Genomic DNA, 18,933 nt, shown 5'->3' with positions numbered 1-18,933 from the left:
CTTCAAATATTCACTGTTTTTTGTTCTATCTATAAATTTCTGAAGGGTACTTTTTTTTTTGTATAATGTTGAGCCCTTCAGATACTCACCATCTCCTGTGTTTTTCTGCCAAACGATGATGGTAAATCTCCTGTATAAAGTTAAGACCTTTAGATACTCACCATCTCCTGTGTTTTTCTCCAAAGTTATGAAAGTAAATCTTCTATTTAATATTGAGCCCTGTAGGTACTTCTGGCCTTCCTTTAAAATATGGATCTCTGCATAATGATACAGTTAAATTTTTAACAAATTTTTAAAATGTGTTTAAAAAAGCACCCTTCAAATATTCACTGTTTTTTGTTCTGTCTATAAATTTCTGAAGGGTACTTTTTTTTTTTGTATACTGTTGAGCCCTTCAGATACTCACTATCTTCTGTGTTCCTCTCCAAAATGATGAAGGTAAATCTCCTGTATAAAGTTAAGCCCTTTAGATACTCACCATCTCCTGTGTTTTTCTCCAAAGTGATGAAAGTAAATCTTCTATTTAATATTGAGCCCTGTAGGTACTCCAGGCCTTCTTTTCAAATATGAATCTGTGTTTGTCTCCAAAATTATACAGTTTAATTTTTAACACATTTTTAAAATTTGTTTAAAAAAGCACCCTTCAAATATTCACTGTTTTTTGTTCTGTCTATATATTTCTGAAGGGTACTTTTTTTTTTTGTATACTGTTGAGCCCTTCAAATACTCACCATCTTCTGTGTTCCTCTCCAAAATGATGAAGGTAAATCTCCTGTATAAAGTTAAGCCGTTTAGATACTCACCATCTCCTGTGTTTTTCTCCAAAGTGATGAAAGTAAATCTTCTATTTAATATTGAGCCCTGTAGGTACTCCAGGCCTTCTTTTCAAATATGAATCTGTGTTTGTCTCCAAAATTATACAGTTAAATTTTTAACACATTTTTAAAATTTGTTTAAAAAAGCACCCTTCAAATATTCACTGTTTTTTTTCTGTCTATAAATTTCTGAAGGGTACTTTTTTTTTTTCTACAATGTTGAGCCCTTCAGATACTCACCATCTCCTGTGTTTCTCTGCCAAACGATGACGGTAAATCTCTTGTATAAAGTTAAGACCTTTAGATACTCACCATCTCCTGTGTTTTACAGTTAAATTTTTAACAAATTTTTAAAATTTGTTTAAAAAAGCACCCTTCAAATATTCACTGTTTTTTGTTCTATCTATAAATTTCTGAAGGGTACTTTTTTTTTTGTATAATGTTGAGCCCTTCAGATACTCACTATCTCCTGTGTTTTTCTGCCAAACGATGATGGTAAATCTCCTGTATAAAGTTAAGACCTTTAGATACTCACCATCTCCTGTGTTTTTCTCCAAAGTGATGAAATTAAATCTTCTATTTAATATTGAGCCCTGTAGGTACTTCTAGCCTTTTTTCAAATATGGATCTCTACATAATGATACAGTTAAATCTTTAACAAATTTTTAAAATTTGTTTAAAAAAGCACCCTTCAAATATTCACTGTTTTTTGTTCTGTCTATAAATTTCTGAAGGGTACTTTTTTTTTTCTATAATGTTGAGCCCTTCAGATACTCACCATCTCCTGTGTTTTTCTCCAAAATGATGAAGGTAAATCTCCTGTATAAAGTTAAGCCCTTTAGATACTCACCATCTCCTGTGTTTTTCTCCAAAGTGATGAAAGTAAATCTTCTATTTAATATTGAGCCCTGTAGGTACTTCTGGCCTTTCTTTCAAATATGGATCTCTACATAATGATACAGTTAAATTTTTAACAAATTTTTAAAATTTGTTTAAAAAAGCACCCTTCAAATATTCACTGTTTTTTGTTCTATCTATAAATTTCTGAAGGGTACTTTTTTTTTTGTATAATGTTGAGCCCTTCAGATACTCACCATCTCCTGTGTTTTGCTCCAAATATATGAAGGTAAATCTCCTGTATAAAGTTAAGCCCTTTAGATACTCACCATCTCCTGTGTTTTTCTCCAAAGTGATGAAAGTAAATCTTCTATTTAATATTGAGCCCTGTAGGTACTTCAGGCCTTCTTTTCAAATATGAATCTGTGTTTGTCTCCAAAATTATACAGTTTAATTTTTAACACATTTTTAAAATTGGTTTAAAAAAGCACCCTTCAAATATTCACTGTTTTTTGTTCTATCTATAAATTTCTGAAGGGTACTTTTTTTTTTCCTATAATGTTGAGCCCTTTAGATACTCACCATCTCCTGTGTTTCTCTGCCAAACGATGACGGTAAATCTCCTGTATAAAGTTAAGACCTTTAGATACTCACCATCTCCTGTGTTTTTCTCCAAAGTGATGAAAGTAAATCTTCTATTTAATATTGAGCCCTGTAGGTACTCCAGGCCTTCTTTTCAAATATGAATCTGTGTTTGTCTCCAAAATTATACAGTTTAATTTTTAACACATTTTTAAAATTTGTTTAAAAAAGCACCCTTCAAATATTCACTGTTTTTTGTTCTGTCTATAAATTTCTGAAGGGTACCTTTTTTTTTGTATAATGTTGAGCCCTTCAGATACTCACTATGTTCTGTGTTCCTCTCCAAAATGATGAAGGTAAATCTCCTGTATAAAGTTAAGCCCTTTAGATACTCACCATCTCCTGTGTTTTTCTCCAAAGGGATGAAAGTAAATCTTCTATTTAATATTGAGCCCTGTAGGTACTTCTGGCCTTCCTTTAAAATATGGATCTCTGCATAATGATACAGTTAAATTTTAAACAAATTTTTAAAATGTGTTTAAAAAAGCACCCTTCGAATATTCACTGTTTTTTGTTCTATCTATAAATTTCTGAAGGGTACTTTTTTTTTTGTATAATGTTGAGCCCTTCAGATACTCACTATCTTCTGTGTTCCTCTCCAAAATGATGAAGGTAAATCTCCTGTATAAAGTTAAGCCGTTTAGATACTCACCATCTCCTGTGTTTTTCTCCAAAGTGATGAAAGTAAATCTTCTATTTAATATTGAGCCCTGTAGGTACTTCAGGCCTTCTTTTCAAATATGAATCTGTGTTTGTCTCCAAAATTATACAGTTAAATTTTTAACACATTTTTAAAATTTGTTTAAAAAAGCACCCTTCAAATATTCACTGTTTTTTTTCTGTCTATAAATTTCTGAAGGGTACTTTTTTTTTTCTACAATGTTGAGCCCTTCAGATACTCACCATCTCCTGTGTTTTTCTCCAAAGTGATGAAAGTAAATCTTCTATTTAATATTGAGCCCTGAAGGTACTTCTGGCCTTTCTTTCAAATATGGATCTCTACATAATGATACAGTTAAATTTTTAACAAATTTTTAAAATTTGTTTTAAAAAGCACCCTTCAAATATTCACTGTTTTTTGTTCTATCTATAAATTTCTGAAGGGTACTTTTTTTTTTGTATAATGTTGAGCCCTTCAGATACTCACCATCTCCTGTTTTTTTCTGCCAAACGATGATGGTAAATCTCCTGTATAAAGTTAAGACCTTTAGATACTCACCATCTCCTGTGTTTTTCTCCAAAGTGATGAAAGTAAATCTTCTATTTAATATTGAGCCCTGTAGGTACTTCTGGCCTTCCTTTAAAATATGGATCTCTGCATAATGATACAGTTAAATTTTTAACAAATTTTTAAAATGTGTTTAAAAAAGCACCCTTCAAATATTCACTGTTTTTTGTTCTGTCTATAAATTTCTGAAGGGTACTTTTTTTTTTTGTATACTGTTGAGCCCTTCAGATACTCACTATCTTCTGTGTTCCTCTCCAAAATGATGAAGGTAAATCTCCTGTATAAAGTTAAGCCCTTTAGATACTCACCATCTCCTGTGTTTTTCTCCAAAGTGATGAAAGTAAATCTTCTATTTAATATTGAGCCCTGTAGGTACTCCAGGCCTTCTTTTCAAATATGAATCTGTGTTTGTCTCCAAAATTATACAGTTTAATTTTTAACACATTTTTAAAATTTGTTTAAAAAAGCACCCTTCAAATATTCACTGTTTTTTGTTCTGTCTATATATTTCTGAAGGGTACTTTTTTTTTTTGTATACTGTTGAGCCCTTCAGATACTCACCATCTTCTGTGTTCCTCTCCAAAATGATGAAGGTAAATCTCCTGTATAAAGTTAAGCCGTTTAGATACTCACCATCTCCTGTGTTTTTCTCCAAAGTGATGAAAGTAAATCTTCTATTTAATATTGAGCCCTGTAGGTACTCCAGGCCTTCTTTTCAAATATGAATCTGTGTTTGTCTCCAAAATTATACAGTTAAATTTTTAACACATTTTTAAAATTTGTTTAAAAAAGCACCCTTCAAATATTCACTGTTTTTTTTCTGTCTATAAATTTCTGAAGGGTACTTTTTTTTTTTCTACAATGTTGAGCCCTTCAGATACTCACCATCTCCTGTGTTTCTCTGCCAAACGATGACGGTAAATCTCCTGTATAAAGTTAAGACCTTTAGATACTCACCATCTCCTGTGTTTTACAGTTAAATTTTTAACAAATTTTTAAAATTTGTTTAAAAAAGCACCCTTCAAATATTCACTGTTTTTTGTTCTATCTATAAATTTCTGAAGGGTACTTTTTTTTTTGTATAATGTTGAGCCCTTCAGATACTCACTATCTCCTGTGTTTTTCTGCCAAACGATGATGGTAAATCTCCTGTATAAAGTTAAGACCTTTAGATACTCACCATCTCCTGTGTTTTTCTCCAAAGTGATGAAATTAAATCTTCTATTTAATATTGAGCCCTGTAGGTACTTCTAGCCTTTTTTCAAATATGGATCTCTACATAATGATACAGTTAAATTTTTAACAAATTTTTAAAATTTGTTTAAAAAAGCACCCTTCAAATATTCACTGTTTTTTGTTCTGTCTATAAATTTCTGAAGGGTACTTTTTTTTTTCTATAATGTTGAGCCCTTCAGATACTCACCATCTCCTGTGTTTTTCTCCAAAATGATGAAGGTAAATCTCCTGTATAAAGTTAATCCGTTTAGATACTCACCATCTCCTGTGTTTTTCTCCAAAGTGATGAAAGTAAATCTTCTATTTAATATTGAGCCCTGTAGGTACTTCTGGCCTTTCTTTCAAATATGGATCTCTACATAATGATACAGTTAAATTTTTAACAAATTTTTAAAATTTGTTTAAAAAAGCACCCTTCAAATATTCACTGTTTTTTGTTCTATCTATAAATTTCTGAAGGGTACTTTTTTTTTTGTATAATGTTGAGCCCTTCAGATACTCACCATCTCCTGTGTTTCTCTGCCAAACGATGATGGTAAATCTCCTGTATAAAGTTAAGACCTTTAGATACTCACCATCTCCTGTGTTTTTCTCCAAAGTGATGAAAGTAAATCTTCTATTTAATATTGAGCCCTGTAGGTACTTCTGGCCTTCCTTTAAAATATGGATCTCTGCATAATGATACAGTTAAATTTTTAACAAATTTTTTAAATGTGTTTAAAAAAGCACCCTTCAAATATTCACTGTTTTTTGTTCTATCTATAAATTTCTGAAGGGTACTTTTTTTTTTGTATAATGTTGAGCCCTTCAGATACTCACCATCTCCTGTGTTTTGCTCCAAATATATGAAGGTAAATCTCCTGTATAAAGTTAAGCCCTTTAGATACTCACCATCTCCTGTGTTTTTCTCCAAAGTGATGAAAGTAAATCTTCTATTTAATATTGAGCCCTGTAGGTACTTCAGGCCTTCTTTTCAAATATGAATCTGTGTTTGTCTCCAAAATTATACAGTTAAATTTTTAACACATTTTTAAAATTTGTTTAAAAAAGCACCCTTCAAATATTCACTGTTTTTTGTTCTATCTATAAATTTCTGAAGGGTACTTTTTTTTTTGTATAATGTTGAGCCCTTCAGATACTCACCATTTCCTGTGTTTTTCTGCCAAACGATGATGGTAAATCTCCTGTATAAAGTTAAGCCGTTTAGATACTCACCATCTCCTGTGTTTTTCTCCAAAGTGATGAAAGTAAATCTTCTATTTAATATTGAGCCCTGTAGGTACTTCAGGCCTTCTTTTCAAATATGAATCTGTGTTTGTCTCCAAAATTATACAGTTAAATTTTTAACACATTTTTAAAATTTGTTTAAAAAAGCACCCTTCAAATATTCACTGTTTTTTTTCTGTCTATAAATTTCTGAAGGGTACTTTTTTTTTTCTACAATGTTGAGCCCTTCAGATACTCACCATCTCCTGTGTTTCTCTGCCAAACGATGACGCTAAAACTCCTGTATAAAGTTAAGACCTTTAGATACTCACCATCTCCTGTGTTTTTCTCCAAAGTGATGAAAGTAAATCTTCTATTTAATATTGAGCCCTGAAGGTACTTCTGGCCTTTCTTTCAAATATGGATCTCTACATAATGATACAGTTAAAATTTTAACAAATTTTTAAAATTTGTTTTAAAAAGCACCCTTCAAATATTCACTGTTTTTTGTTCTATCTATAAATTTCTGAAGGGTACTTTTTTTTTTGTATAATGTTGAGCCCTTCAGATACTCACCATCTCCTGTGTTTTTCTGCCAAACGATGATGGTAAATCTCCTGTATAAAGTTAAGACCTTTAGATACTCACCATCTCCTGTGTTTTTCTCCAAAGTGATGAAAGTAAATCTTCTATTTAATATTGAGCCCTGTAGGTACTTCTGGCCTTCCTTTAAAATATGGATCTCTGCATAATGATACAGTTAAATTTTTAACAAATTTTTAAAATGTGTTTAAAAAAGCACCCTTCAAATATTCACTGTTTTTTGTTCTGTCTATATATTTCTGAAGGGTACTTTTTTTTTTTGTATACTGTTGAGCCCTTCAGATACTCACTATCTTCTGTGTTCCTCTCCAAAATGATGAAGGTAAATCTCCTGTATAAAGTTAAGCCCTTTAGATACTCACCATCTCCTGTGTTTTTCTCCAAAGTGATGAAAGTAAATCTTCTATTTAATATTGAGCCCTGTAGGTACTCCAGGCCTTCTTTTCAAATATGAATCTGTGTTTGTCTCCAAAATTATACAGTTTAATTTTTAACACATTTTTAAAATTTGTTTAAAAAAGCACCCTTCAAATATTCACTGTTTTTTGTTGTGTCTATATATTTCTGAAGGGTACTTTTTTTTTTTGTATACTGTTGAGCCCTTCAGATACTCACCATCTTCTGTGTTCCTCTCCAAAATGATGAAGGTAAATCTCCTGTATAAAGTTAAGCCGTTTAGATACTCACCATCTCCTGTGTTTTTCTCCAAAGTGATGAAAGTAAATCTTCTATTTAATATTGAGCCCTGTAGGTACTCCAGGCCTTCTTTTCAAATATGAATCTGTGTTTGTCTCCAAAATTATACAGTTAAATTTTTAACACATTTTTAAAATTTGTTTAAAAAAGCACCCTTCAAATATTCACTGTTTTTTTTCTGTCTATAAATTTCTGAAGGGTACTTTTTTTTTTTCTACAATGTTGAGCCCTTCAGATACTCACCATCTCCTGTGTTTCTCTGCCAAACGATGACGGTAAATCTCCTGTATAAAGTTAAGACCTTTAGATACTCACCATCTCCTGTGTTTTACAGTTAAATTTTTAACAAATTTTTAAAATTTGTTTAAAAAAGCACCCTTCAAATATTCACTGTTTTTTGTTCTATCTATAAATTTCTGAAGGGTACTTTTTTTTTTGTATAATGTTGAGCCCTTCAGATACTCACTATCTCCTGTGTTTTTCTGCCAAACGATGATGGTAAATCTCCTGTATAAAGTTAAGACCTTTAGATACTCACCATCTCCTGTGTTTTTCTCCAAAGTGATGAAATTAAATCTTCTATTTAATATTGAGCCCTGTAGGTACTTCTAGCCTTTTTTCAAATATGGATCTCTACATAATGATACAGTTAAATTTTTAACAAATTTTTAAAATTTGTTTAAAAAAGCACCCTTCAAATATTCACTGTTTTTTGTTCTGTCTATAAATTTCTGAAGGGTACTTTTTTTTTTCTATAATGTTGAGCCATTCAGATACTCACCATCTCCTGTGTTTTTCTCCAAAATGATGAAGGTAAATCTCCTGTATAAAGTTAAGCCCTTTAGATACTCACCATCTCCTGTGTTTTTCTCCAAAGTGATGAAAGTAAATCTTCTATTTAATATTGAGCCCTGTAGGTACTTCTGGCCTTTCTTTCAAATATGGATCTCTACATAATGATACAGTTAAATTTTTAACAAATTTTTAAAATTTGTTTAAAAAAGCACCCTTCAAATATTCACTGTTTTTTGTTCTATCTATAAATTTCTGAAGGGTACTTTTTTTTTTGTATAATGTTGAGCCCTTCAGATACTCACCATCTCCTGTGTTTCTCTGCCAAACGATGATGGTAAATCTCCTGTATAAAGTTAAGACCTTTAGATACTCACCATCTCCTGTGTTTTTCTCCAAAGTGATGAAAGTAAATCTTCTATTTAATATTGAGCCCTGTAGGTACTTCTGGCCTTCCTTTAAAATATGGATCTCTGCATAATGATACAGTTAAATTTTTAACAAATTTTTAAAATGTGTTTAAAAAAGCACCCTTCAAATATTCACTGTTTTTTGTTCTATCTATAAATTTCTGAAGGGTACTTTTTTTTTTGTATAATGTTGAGCCCTTCAGATACTCACCATCTCCTGTGTTTTGCTCCAAATATATGAAGGTAAATCTCCTGTATAAAGTTAAGCCCTTTAGATACTCACCATCTCCTGTGTTTTTCTCCAAAGTGATGAAAGTAAATCTTCTATTTAATATTGAGCCCTGTAGGTACTTCTAGCCTTTTTTCAAATATGGATCTCTACATAATGATACAGTTAAATTTTTAACAAATTTTTAAAATTTGTTTAAAAAAGCACCCTTCAAATATTCACTGTTTTTTGTTGTATCTATAAATGTCTGAAGGGTACTTTTTTTTTTGTATAATGTTGAGCCCTTGAGATACTCACTATCTTCTGTGTTCCTCTCCAAAATGATGAAGGTAAATCTCCTGTATAAAGTTAAGCCCTTTAGATACTCACCATCTCCTGTGTTTTTCTCCAAAGTGATGAAAGTAAATCTTCTATTTAATATTGAGCCCTGTAGGTACTCCAGGCCTTCTTTTCAATTATGAATCTGTGCTTGTCTCCAAAATTATACAGTTAAATTTTTAACACATTTTTTAAATTTGTTTAAAAAAGCACCCTTCAAATATTCACTGTTTTTTGTTCTGTCTATAAATTTCTGAAGGGTACTTTTTTCCCCCTATAATGTTGAGCCCTTCAGATACTCACCATCTCCTGTGTTTTTCTCCAAAATGATGAAGGTAAATCTCCTGTATAAAGTTAAGCCCTTTAGATACTCACCATCTCCTGTGTTTTTCTCCAAAGTGATGAAAGTAAATCTTCTATTTAATATTGAGCCCTGTAGGTACTTCTGGCCTTCCTTTAAAATATGGATCTCTGCATAATGATACAGTTAAATTTTAAACAAATTTTTAAAATTTGTTTAAAAAAGCACCCTTCAAATATTCACTGTTTTTTGTTCTATCTATAAATTTCTGAAGGGTACTTTTTTTTTTGTATAATGTTGAGCCCTTCAGATACTCACCATCTCCTGTGTTTTTCTGCCAAACGATGATGGTAAATCTCCTGTATAAAGTTAAGACCTTTAGATACTCACCATCTCCTGTGTTTTTCTCCAAAGTGATGAAAGTAAATCTTCTATTTAATATTGAGCCCTGTAGGTACTTCTGGCCTTCCTTTAAAATATGGATCTCTGCATAATGATACAGTTAAATTTTTAACAAATTTTTAAAATGTGTTTAAAAAAGCACCCTTCAAATATTCACTGTTTTTTGTTCTGTCTATAAATTTCTGAAGGGTACTTTTTTTTTTTGTATACTGTTGAGCCCTTCAGATACTCACTATCTTCTGTGTTCCTCTCCAAAATGATGAAGGTAAATCTCCTGTATAAAGTTAAGCCCTTTAGATACTCACCATCTCCTGTGTTTTTCTCCAAAGTGATGAAAGTAAATCTTCTATTTAATATTGAGCCCTGTAGGTACTCCAGGCCTTCTTTTCAAATATGAATCTGTGTTTGTCTCCAAAATTATACAGTTTAATTTTTAACACATTTTTAAAATTTGTTTAAAAAAGCACCCTTCAAATATTCACTGTTTTTTGTTCTGTCTATATATTTCTGAAGGGTACTTTTTTTTTTTGTATACTGTTGAGCCCTTCAAATACTCACCATCTTCTGTGTTCCTCTCCAAAATGATGAAGGTAAATCTCCTGTATAAAGTTAAGCCGTTTAGATACTCACCATCTCCTGTGTTTTTCTCCAAAGTGATGAAAGTAAATCTTCTATTTAATATTGAGCCCTGTAGGTACTCCAGGCCTTCTTTTCAAATATGAATCTGTGTTTGTCTCCAAAATTATACAGTTAAATTTTTAACACATTTTTAAAATTTGTTTAAAAAAGCACCCTTCAAATATTCACTGTTTTTTTTCTGTCTATAAATTTCTGAAGGGTACTTTTTTTTTTTCTACAATGTTGAGCCCTTCAGATACTCACCATCTCCTGTGTTTCTCTGCCAAACGATGACGGTAAATCTCTTGTATAAAGTTAAGACCTTTAGATACTCACCATCTCCTGTGTTTTACAGTTAAATTTTTAACAAATTTTTAAAATTTGTTTAAAAAAGCACCCTTCAAATATTCACTGTTTTTTGTTCTATCTATAAATTTCTGAAGGGTACTTTTTTTTTTGTATAATGTTGAGCCCTTCAGATACTCACTATCTCCTGTGTTTTTCTGCCAAACGATGATGGTAAATCTCCTGTATAAAGTTAAGACCTTTAGATACTCACCATCTCCTGTGTTTTTCTCCAAAGTGATGAAATTAAATCTTCTATTTAATATTGAGCCCTGTAGGTACTTCTAGCCTTTTTTCAAATATGGATCTCTACATAATGATACAGTTAAATCTTTAACAAATTTTTAAAATTTGTTTAAAAAAGCACCCTTCAAATATTCACTGTTTTTTGTTCTGTCTATAAATTTCTGAAGGGTACTTTTTTTTTTCTAAAAATGTTGAGCCCTTCAGATACTCACCATCTCCTGTGTTTTTCTCCAAAATGATGAAGGTAAATCTCCTGTATAAAGTTAAGCCCTTTAGATACTCACCATCTCCTGTGTTTTTCTCCAAAGTGATGAAAGTAAATCTTCTATTTAATATTGAGCCCTGTAGGTACTTCTGGCCTTTCTTTCAAATATGGATCTCTACATAATGATACAGTTAAATTTTTAACAAATTTTTAAAATTTGTTTAAAAAAGCACCCTTCAAATATTCACTGTTTTTTGTTCTATCTATAAATTTCTGAAGGGTACTTTTTTTTTTGTATAATGTTGAGCCCTTCAGATACTCACCATCTCCTGTGTTTTGCTCCAAATATATGAAGGTAAATCTCCTGTATAAAGTTAAGCCCTTTAGATACTCACCATCTCCTGTGTTTTTCTCCAAAGTGATGAAAGTAAATCTTCTATTTAATATTGAGCCCTGTAGGTACTTCAGGCCTTCTTTTCAAATATGAATCTGTGTTTGTCTCCAAAATTATACAGTTTAATTTTTAACACATTTTTAAAATTGGTTTAAAAAAGCACCCTTCAAATATTCACTGTTTTTTGTTCTATCTATAAATTTCTGAAGGGTACTTTTTTTTTTCCTATAATGTTGAGCCCTTTAGATACTCACCATCTCCTGTGTTTCTCTGCCAAACGATGACGGTAAATCTCCTGTATAAAGTTAAGACCTTTAGATACTCACCATCTCCTGTGTTTTTCTCCAAAGTGATGAAAGTAAATCTTCTATTTAATATTGAGCCCTGTAGGTACTCCAGGCCTTCTTTTCAAATATGAATCTGTGTTTGTCTCCAAAATTATACAGTTTAATTTTTAACACATTTTTAAAATTTGTTTAAAAAAGCACCCTTCAAATATTCACTGTTTTTTGTTCTGTCTATATATTTCTGAAGGGTACTTTTTTTTTTTGTATACTGTTGAGCCCTTCAGATACTCACCATCTTCTGTGTTCCTCTCCAAAATGATGAAGGTAAATCTCCTGTATAAAGTTAAGCCGTTTAGATACTCACCATCTCCTGTGTTTTTCTCCAAAGTGATGAAAGTAAATCTTCTATTTAATATTGAGCCCTGTAGGTACTCCAGGCCTTCTTTTCAAATATGAATCTGTGTTTGTCTCCAAAATTATACAGTTAAATTTTTAACACATTTTTAAAATTTGTTTAAAAAAGCACCCTTCAAATATTCACTGTTTTTTTTCTGTCTATAAATTTCTGAAGGGTACTTTTTTTTTTTCTACAATGTTGAGCCCTTCAGATACTCACCATCTCCTGTGTTTCTCTGCCAAACGATGACGGTAAATCTCCTGTATAAAGTTAAGACCTTTAGATACTCACCATCTCCTGTGTTTTACAGTTAAATTTTTAACAAATTTTTAAAATTTGTTTAAAAAAGCACCCTTCAAATATTCACTGTTTTTTGTTCTATCTATAAATTTCTGAAGGGTACTTTTTTTTTTGTATAATGTTGAGCCCTTCAGATACTCACTATCTCCTGTGTTTTTCTGCCAAACGATGATGGTAAATCTCCTGTATAAAGTTAAGACCTTTAGATACTCACCATCTCCTGTGTTTTTCTCCAAAGTGATGAAATTAAATCTTCTATTTAATATTGAGCCCTGTAGGTACTTCTAGCCTTTTTTCAAATATGGATCTCTACATAATGATACAGTTAAATTTTTAACAAATTTTTAAAATTTGTTTAAAAAAGCACCCTTCAAATATTCACTGTTTTTTGTTCTGTCTATAAATTTCTGAAGGGTACTTTTTTTTTTCTATAATGTTGAGCCCTTCAGATACTCACCATCTCCTGTGTTTTTCTCCAAAATGATGAAGGTAAATCTCCTGTATAAAGTTAATCCGTTTAGATACTCACCATCTCCTGTGTTTTTCTCCAAAGTGATGAAAGTAAATCTTCTATTTAATATTGAGCCCTGTAGGTACTTCTGGCCTTTCTTTCAAATATGGATCTCTACATAATGATACAGTTAAATTTTTAACAAATTTTTAAAATTTGTTTAAAAAAGCACCCTTCAAATATTCACTGTTTTTTGTTCTATCTATAAATTTCTGAAGGGTACTTTTTTTTTTGTATAATGTTGAGCCCTTCAGATACTCACCATCTCCTGTGTTTCTCTGCCAAACGATGATGGTAAATCTCCTGTATAAAGTTAAGACCTTTAGATACTCACCATCTCCTGTGTTTTTCTCCAAAGTGATGAAAGTAAATCTTCTATTTAATATTGAGCCCTGTAGGTACTTCTGGCCTTCCTTTAAAATATGGATCTCTGCATAATGATACAGTTAAATTTTTAACAAATTTTTAAAATGTGTTTAAAAAAGCACCCTTCAAATATTCACTGTTTTTTGTTCTATCTATAAATTTCTGAAGGGTACTTTTTTTTTTGTATAATGTTGAGCCCTTCAGATACTCACCATCTCCTGTGTTTTGCTCCAAATATATGAAGGTAAATCTCCTGTATAAAGTTAAGCCCTTTAGATACTCACCATCTCCTGTGTTTTTCTCCAAAGTGATGAAAGTAAATCTTCTATTTAATATTGAGCCCTGTAGGTACTTCAGGCCTTCTTTTCAAATATGAATCTGTGTTTGTCTCCAAAATTATACAGTTAAATTTTTAACACATTTTTAAAATTTGTTTAAAAAAGCACCCTTCAAATATTCACTGTTTTTTGTTCTATCTATAAATTTCTGAAGGGTACTTTTTTTTTTGTATAATGTTGAGCCCTTCAGATACTCACCATTTCCTGTGTTTTTCTGCCAAACGATGATGGTAAATCTCCTGTATAAAGTTAAGCTGTTTAGATACTCACCATCTCCTGTGTTTTTCTCCAAAGTGATGAAAGTAAATCTTCTATTTAATATTGAGCCCTGTAGGTACTTCAGGCCTTCTTTTCAAATATGAATCTGTGTTTGTCTCCAAAATTATACAGTTAAATTTTTAACACATTTTTAAAATTTGTTTAAAAAAGCACCCTTCAAATATTCACTGTTTTTTTTCTGTCTATAAATTTCTGAAGGGTACTTTTTTTTTTCTACAATGTTGAGCCCTTCAGATACTCACCATCTCCTGTGTTTCTCTGCCAAACGATGACGCTAAAACTCCTGTATAAAGTTAAGACCTTTAGATACTCACCATCTCCTGTGTTTTTCTCCAAAGTGATGAAAGTAAATCTTCTATTTAATATTGAGCCCTGAAGGTACTTCTGGCCTTTCTTTCAAATATGGATCTCTACATAATGATACAGTTAAAATTTTAACAAATTTTTAAAATTTGTTTTAAAAAGCACCCTTCAAATATTCACTGTTTTTTGTTCTATCTATAAATTTCTGAAGGGTACTTTTTTTTTTGTATAATGTTGAGCCCTTCAGATACTCACCATCTCCTGTGTTTTTCTGCCAAACGATGATGGTAAATCTCCTGTATAAAGTTAAGACCTTTAGATACTCACCATCTCCTGTGTTTTTCTCCAAAGTGATGAAAGTAAATCTTCTATTTAATATTGAGCCCTGTAGGTACTTCTGGCCTTCCTTTAAAATATGGATCTCTGCATAATGATACAGTTAAATTTTTAACAAATTTTTAAAATGTGTTTAAAAAAGCACCCTTCAAATATTCACTGTTTTTTGTTCTGTCTATAAATTTCTGAAGGGTACTTTTTTTTTTTGTATACTGTTGAGCCCTTCAGATACTCACTATCTTCTGTGTTCCTCTCCAAAATGATGAAGGTAAATCTCCTGTATAAAGTTAAGCCCTTTAGATACTCACCATCTCCTGTGTTTTTCTCCAAAGTGATGAAAGTAAATCTTCTATTTAATATTGAGCCCTGTAGGTACTCCAGGCCTTCTTTTCAAATATGAATCTGTGTTTGTCTCCAAAATTATACAGTTTAATTTTTAACACATTTTTAAAATTTGTTTAAAAAAGCACCCTTCAAATATTCACTGTTTTTTGTTCTGTCTATATATTTCTGAAGGGTACTTTTTTTTTTTGTATACTGTTGAGCCCTTCAGATACTCACCATCTTCTGTGTTCCTCTCCAAAATGATGAAGGTAAATCTCCTGTATAAAGTTAAGCCGTTTAGATACTCACCATCTCCTGTGTTTTTCTCCAAAGTGATGAAAGTAAATCTTCTATTTAATATTGAGCCCTGTAGGTACTCCAGGCCTTCTTTTCAAATATGAATCTGTGTTTGTCTCCAAAATTATACAGTTAAATTTTTAACACATTTTTAAAATTTGTTTAAAAAAGCACCCTTCAAATATTCACTGTTTTTTTTCTGTCTATAAATTTCTGAAGGGTACTTTTTTTTTTTCTACAATGTTGAGCCCTTCAGATACTCACCATCTCCTGTGTTTCTCTGCCAAACGATGACGGTAAATCTCCTGTATAAAGTTAAGACCTTTAGATACTCACCATCTCCTGTGTTTTACAGTTAAATTTTTAACAAATTTTTAAAATTTGTTTAAAAAAGCACCCTTCAAATATTCACTGTTTTTTGTTCTATCTATAAATTTCTGAAGGGTACTTTTTTTTTTGTATAATGTTGAGCCCTTCAGATACTCACTATCTCCTGTGTTTTTCTGCCAAACGATGATGGTAAATCTCCTGTATAAAGTTAAGACCTTTAGATACTCACCATCTCCTGTGTTTTTCTCCAAAGTCATGAAATTAAATCTTCTATTTAATATTGAGCCCTGTAGGTACTTCTAGCCTTTTTTCAAATATGGATCTCTACATAATGATACAGTTAAATTTTTAACAAATTTTTAAAATTTGTTTAAAAAAGCACCCTTCAAATATTCACTGTTTTTTGTTCTGTCTATAAATTTCTGAAGGGTACTTTTTTTTTTCTATAATGTTGAGCCATTCAGATACTCACCATCTCCTGTGTTTTTCTCCAAAATGATGAAGGTAAATCTCCTGTATAAAGTTAAGCCCTTTAGATACTCACCATCTCCTGTGTTTTTCTCCAAAGTGATGAAAGTAAATCTTCTATTTAATATTGAGCCCTGTAGGTACTTCTGGCCTTTCTTTCAAATATGGATCTCTACATAATGATACAGTTAAATTTTTAACAAATTTTTAAAATTTGTTTAAAAAAGCACCCTTCAAATATTCACTGTTTTTTGTTCTATCTATAAATTTCTGAAGGGTACTTTTTTTTTTGTATAATGTTGAGCCCTTCAGATACTCACCATCTCCTGTGTTTCTCTGCCAAACGATGATGGTAAATCTCCTGTATAAAGTTAAGACCTTTAGATACTCACCATCTCCTGTGTTTTTCTCCAAAGTGATGAAAGTAAATCTTCTATTTAATATTGAGCCCTGTAGGTACTTCTGGCCTTCCTTTAAAATATGGATCTCTGCATAATGATACAGTTAAATTTTTAACAAATTTTTAAAATGTGTTTAAAAAAGCACCCTTCAAATATTCACTGTTTTTTGTTCTATCTATAAATTTCTGAAGGGTACTTTTTTTTTTGTATAATGTTGAGCCCTTCAGATACTCACCATCTCCTGTGTTTTGCTCCAAATATATGAAGGTAAATCTCCTGTATAAAGTTAAGCCCTTTAGATACTCACCATCTCCTGTGTTTTTCTCCAAAGTGATGAAAGTAAATCTTCTATTTAATATTGAGCCCTGTAGGTACTTCAGGCCTTCTTTTCAAATATGAATCTGTGTTTGTCTCCAAAATTATACAGTTAAATTTTTAACACATTTTTAAAATTTGTTTAAAAAAGCACCCTTCAAATATTCACTGTTTTTTGTTCTATCTATAAATTTCTGAAGGGTACTTTTTTTTTTGTATAATGTTGAGCCCTTCAGATACTCACCATTTCCTGTGTTTTTCTGCCAAACGATGATGGTAAATCTCCTGTATAAAGTTAAGACCTTTAGATACTCACCATCTCCTGTGTTTTTCTCCAAAGTGATGAAAGTAAATCTTCTATTTAATATTGAGCCCTGTAGGTACTTCTGGCCTTCCTTTAAAATATGGATCTCTGCATAATGATACAGTTAAATTTTAAACAAATTTTTAAAATTTGTTTAAAAAAGCACCCTTCAAATATTCACTGTTTTTTGTTCTATCTATAAATTTCTGAAGGGTACTTTTTTTTTTGTATAATGTTGAGCCCTTCAGATACTCACCATCTCCTGTGTTTTTCTGCCAAACGATGATGGTAAATCTCCTGTATAAAGTTAAGACCTTTAGATACTCACCATCTCCTGTGTTTTTCTCCAAAGTGATGAAAGTAAATCTTCTATTTAATATTGAGCCCTGTAGGTACTTCTGGCCTTCCTTTAAAATATGGATCTCTGCATAATGATACAGTTAAATTTTTAACAAATTTTTAAAATGTGTTTAAAAAAGCACCCTTCAAATATTCACTGTTTTTTGTTCTGTCTATAAATTTCTGAAGGGTACTTTTTTTTTTTGTATACTGTTGAGCCCTTCAGATACTCACTATCTTCTGTGTTCCTCTCCAAAATGATGAAGGTAAATCTCCTGTATAAAGTTAAGCCCTTTAGATACTCACCATCTCCTGTGTTTTTCTCCAAAGTGATGAAAGTAAATCTTCTATTTAATATTGAGCCCTGTAGGTACTTCAGGCCTTCTTTTCAAATATGAATCTGTGTTTGTCTCCAAAATTATACAGTTTAATTTTTAACACATTTTTAAAATTGGTTTAAAAAAGCACCCTTCAAATATTCACTGTTTTTTGTTCTATCTATAAATTTCTGAAGGGTACTTTTTTTTTTCCTATAATGTTGAGCCCTTTAGATACTCACCATCTCCTGTGTTTCTCTGCCAAACGATGACGGTAAATCTCCTGTATAAAGTTAAGACCTTTAGATACTCACCATCTCCTGTGTTTTTCTCCAAAGTGATGAAAGTAAATCTTCTATTTAATATTGAGCCCTGTAGGTACTCCAGGCCTTCTTTTCAAATATGAATCTGTGTTTGTCTCCAAAATTATACAGTTTAATTTTTAACACATTTTTAAAATTTGTTTAAAAAAGCACCCTTCAAATATTCACTGTTTTTTGTTCTGTCTATAAATTTCTGAAGGGTACCTTTTTTTTTGTATAATGTTGAGCCCTTCAGATACTCACTATGTTCTGTGTTCCTCTCCAAAATGATGAAGGTAAATCTCCTGTATAAAGTTAAGCCCTTTAGATACTCACCATCTCCTGTGTTTTTCTCCAAAGGGATGAAAGTAAATCTTCTATTTAATATTGAGCCCTGTAGGTACTTCTGGCCTTCCTTTAAAATATGGATCTCTGCATAATGATACAGTTAAATTTTAAACAAATTTTTAAAATGTGTTTAAAAAAGCACCCTTCGAATATTCACTGTTTTTTGTTCTATCTATAAATTTCTGAAGGGTACTTTTTTTTTTGTATAATGTTGAGCCCTTCAGATACTCACTATCTTCTGTGTTCCTCTCCAAAATGATGAAGGTAAATCTCCTGTATAAAGTTAAGCCGTTTAGATACTCACCATCTCCTGTGTTTTTCTCCAAAGTGATGAAAGTAAATCTTCTATTTAATATTGAGCCCTGTAGGTACTTCAGGCCTTCTTTTCAAATATGAATCTGTGTTTGTCTCCAAAATTATACAGTTAAATTTTTAACACATTTTTAAAATTTGTTTAAAAAAGCACCCTTCAAATATTCACTGTTTTTTTTCTGTCTATAAATTTCTGAAGGGTACTTTTTTTTTTCTACAATGTTGAGCCCTTCAGA

The sequence above is a fragment of the Erythrolamprus reginae genome, chromosome 13, assembly GCF_031021105.1.
Source record: "Erythrolamprus reginae isolate rEryReg1 chromosome 13, rEryReg1.hap1, whole genome shotgun sequence".
NCBI classification, from domain to species: Eukaryota; Metazoa; Chordata; class Lepidosauria; order Squamata; family Dipsadidae; genus Erythrolamprus; species Erythrolamprus reginae.
Note: the sequence above shows the minus strand (reverse complement) of the source record.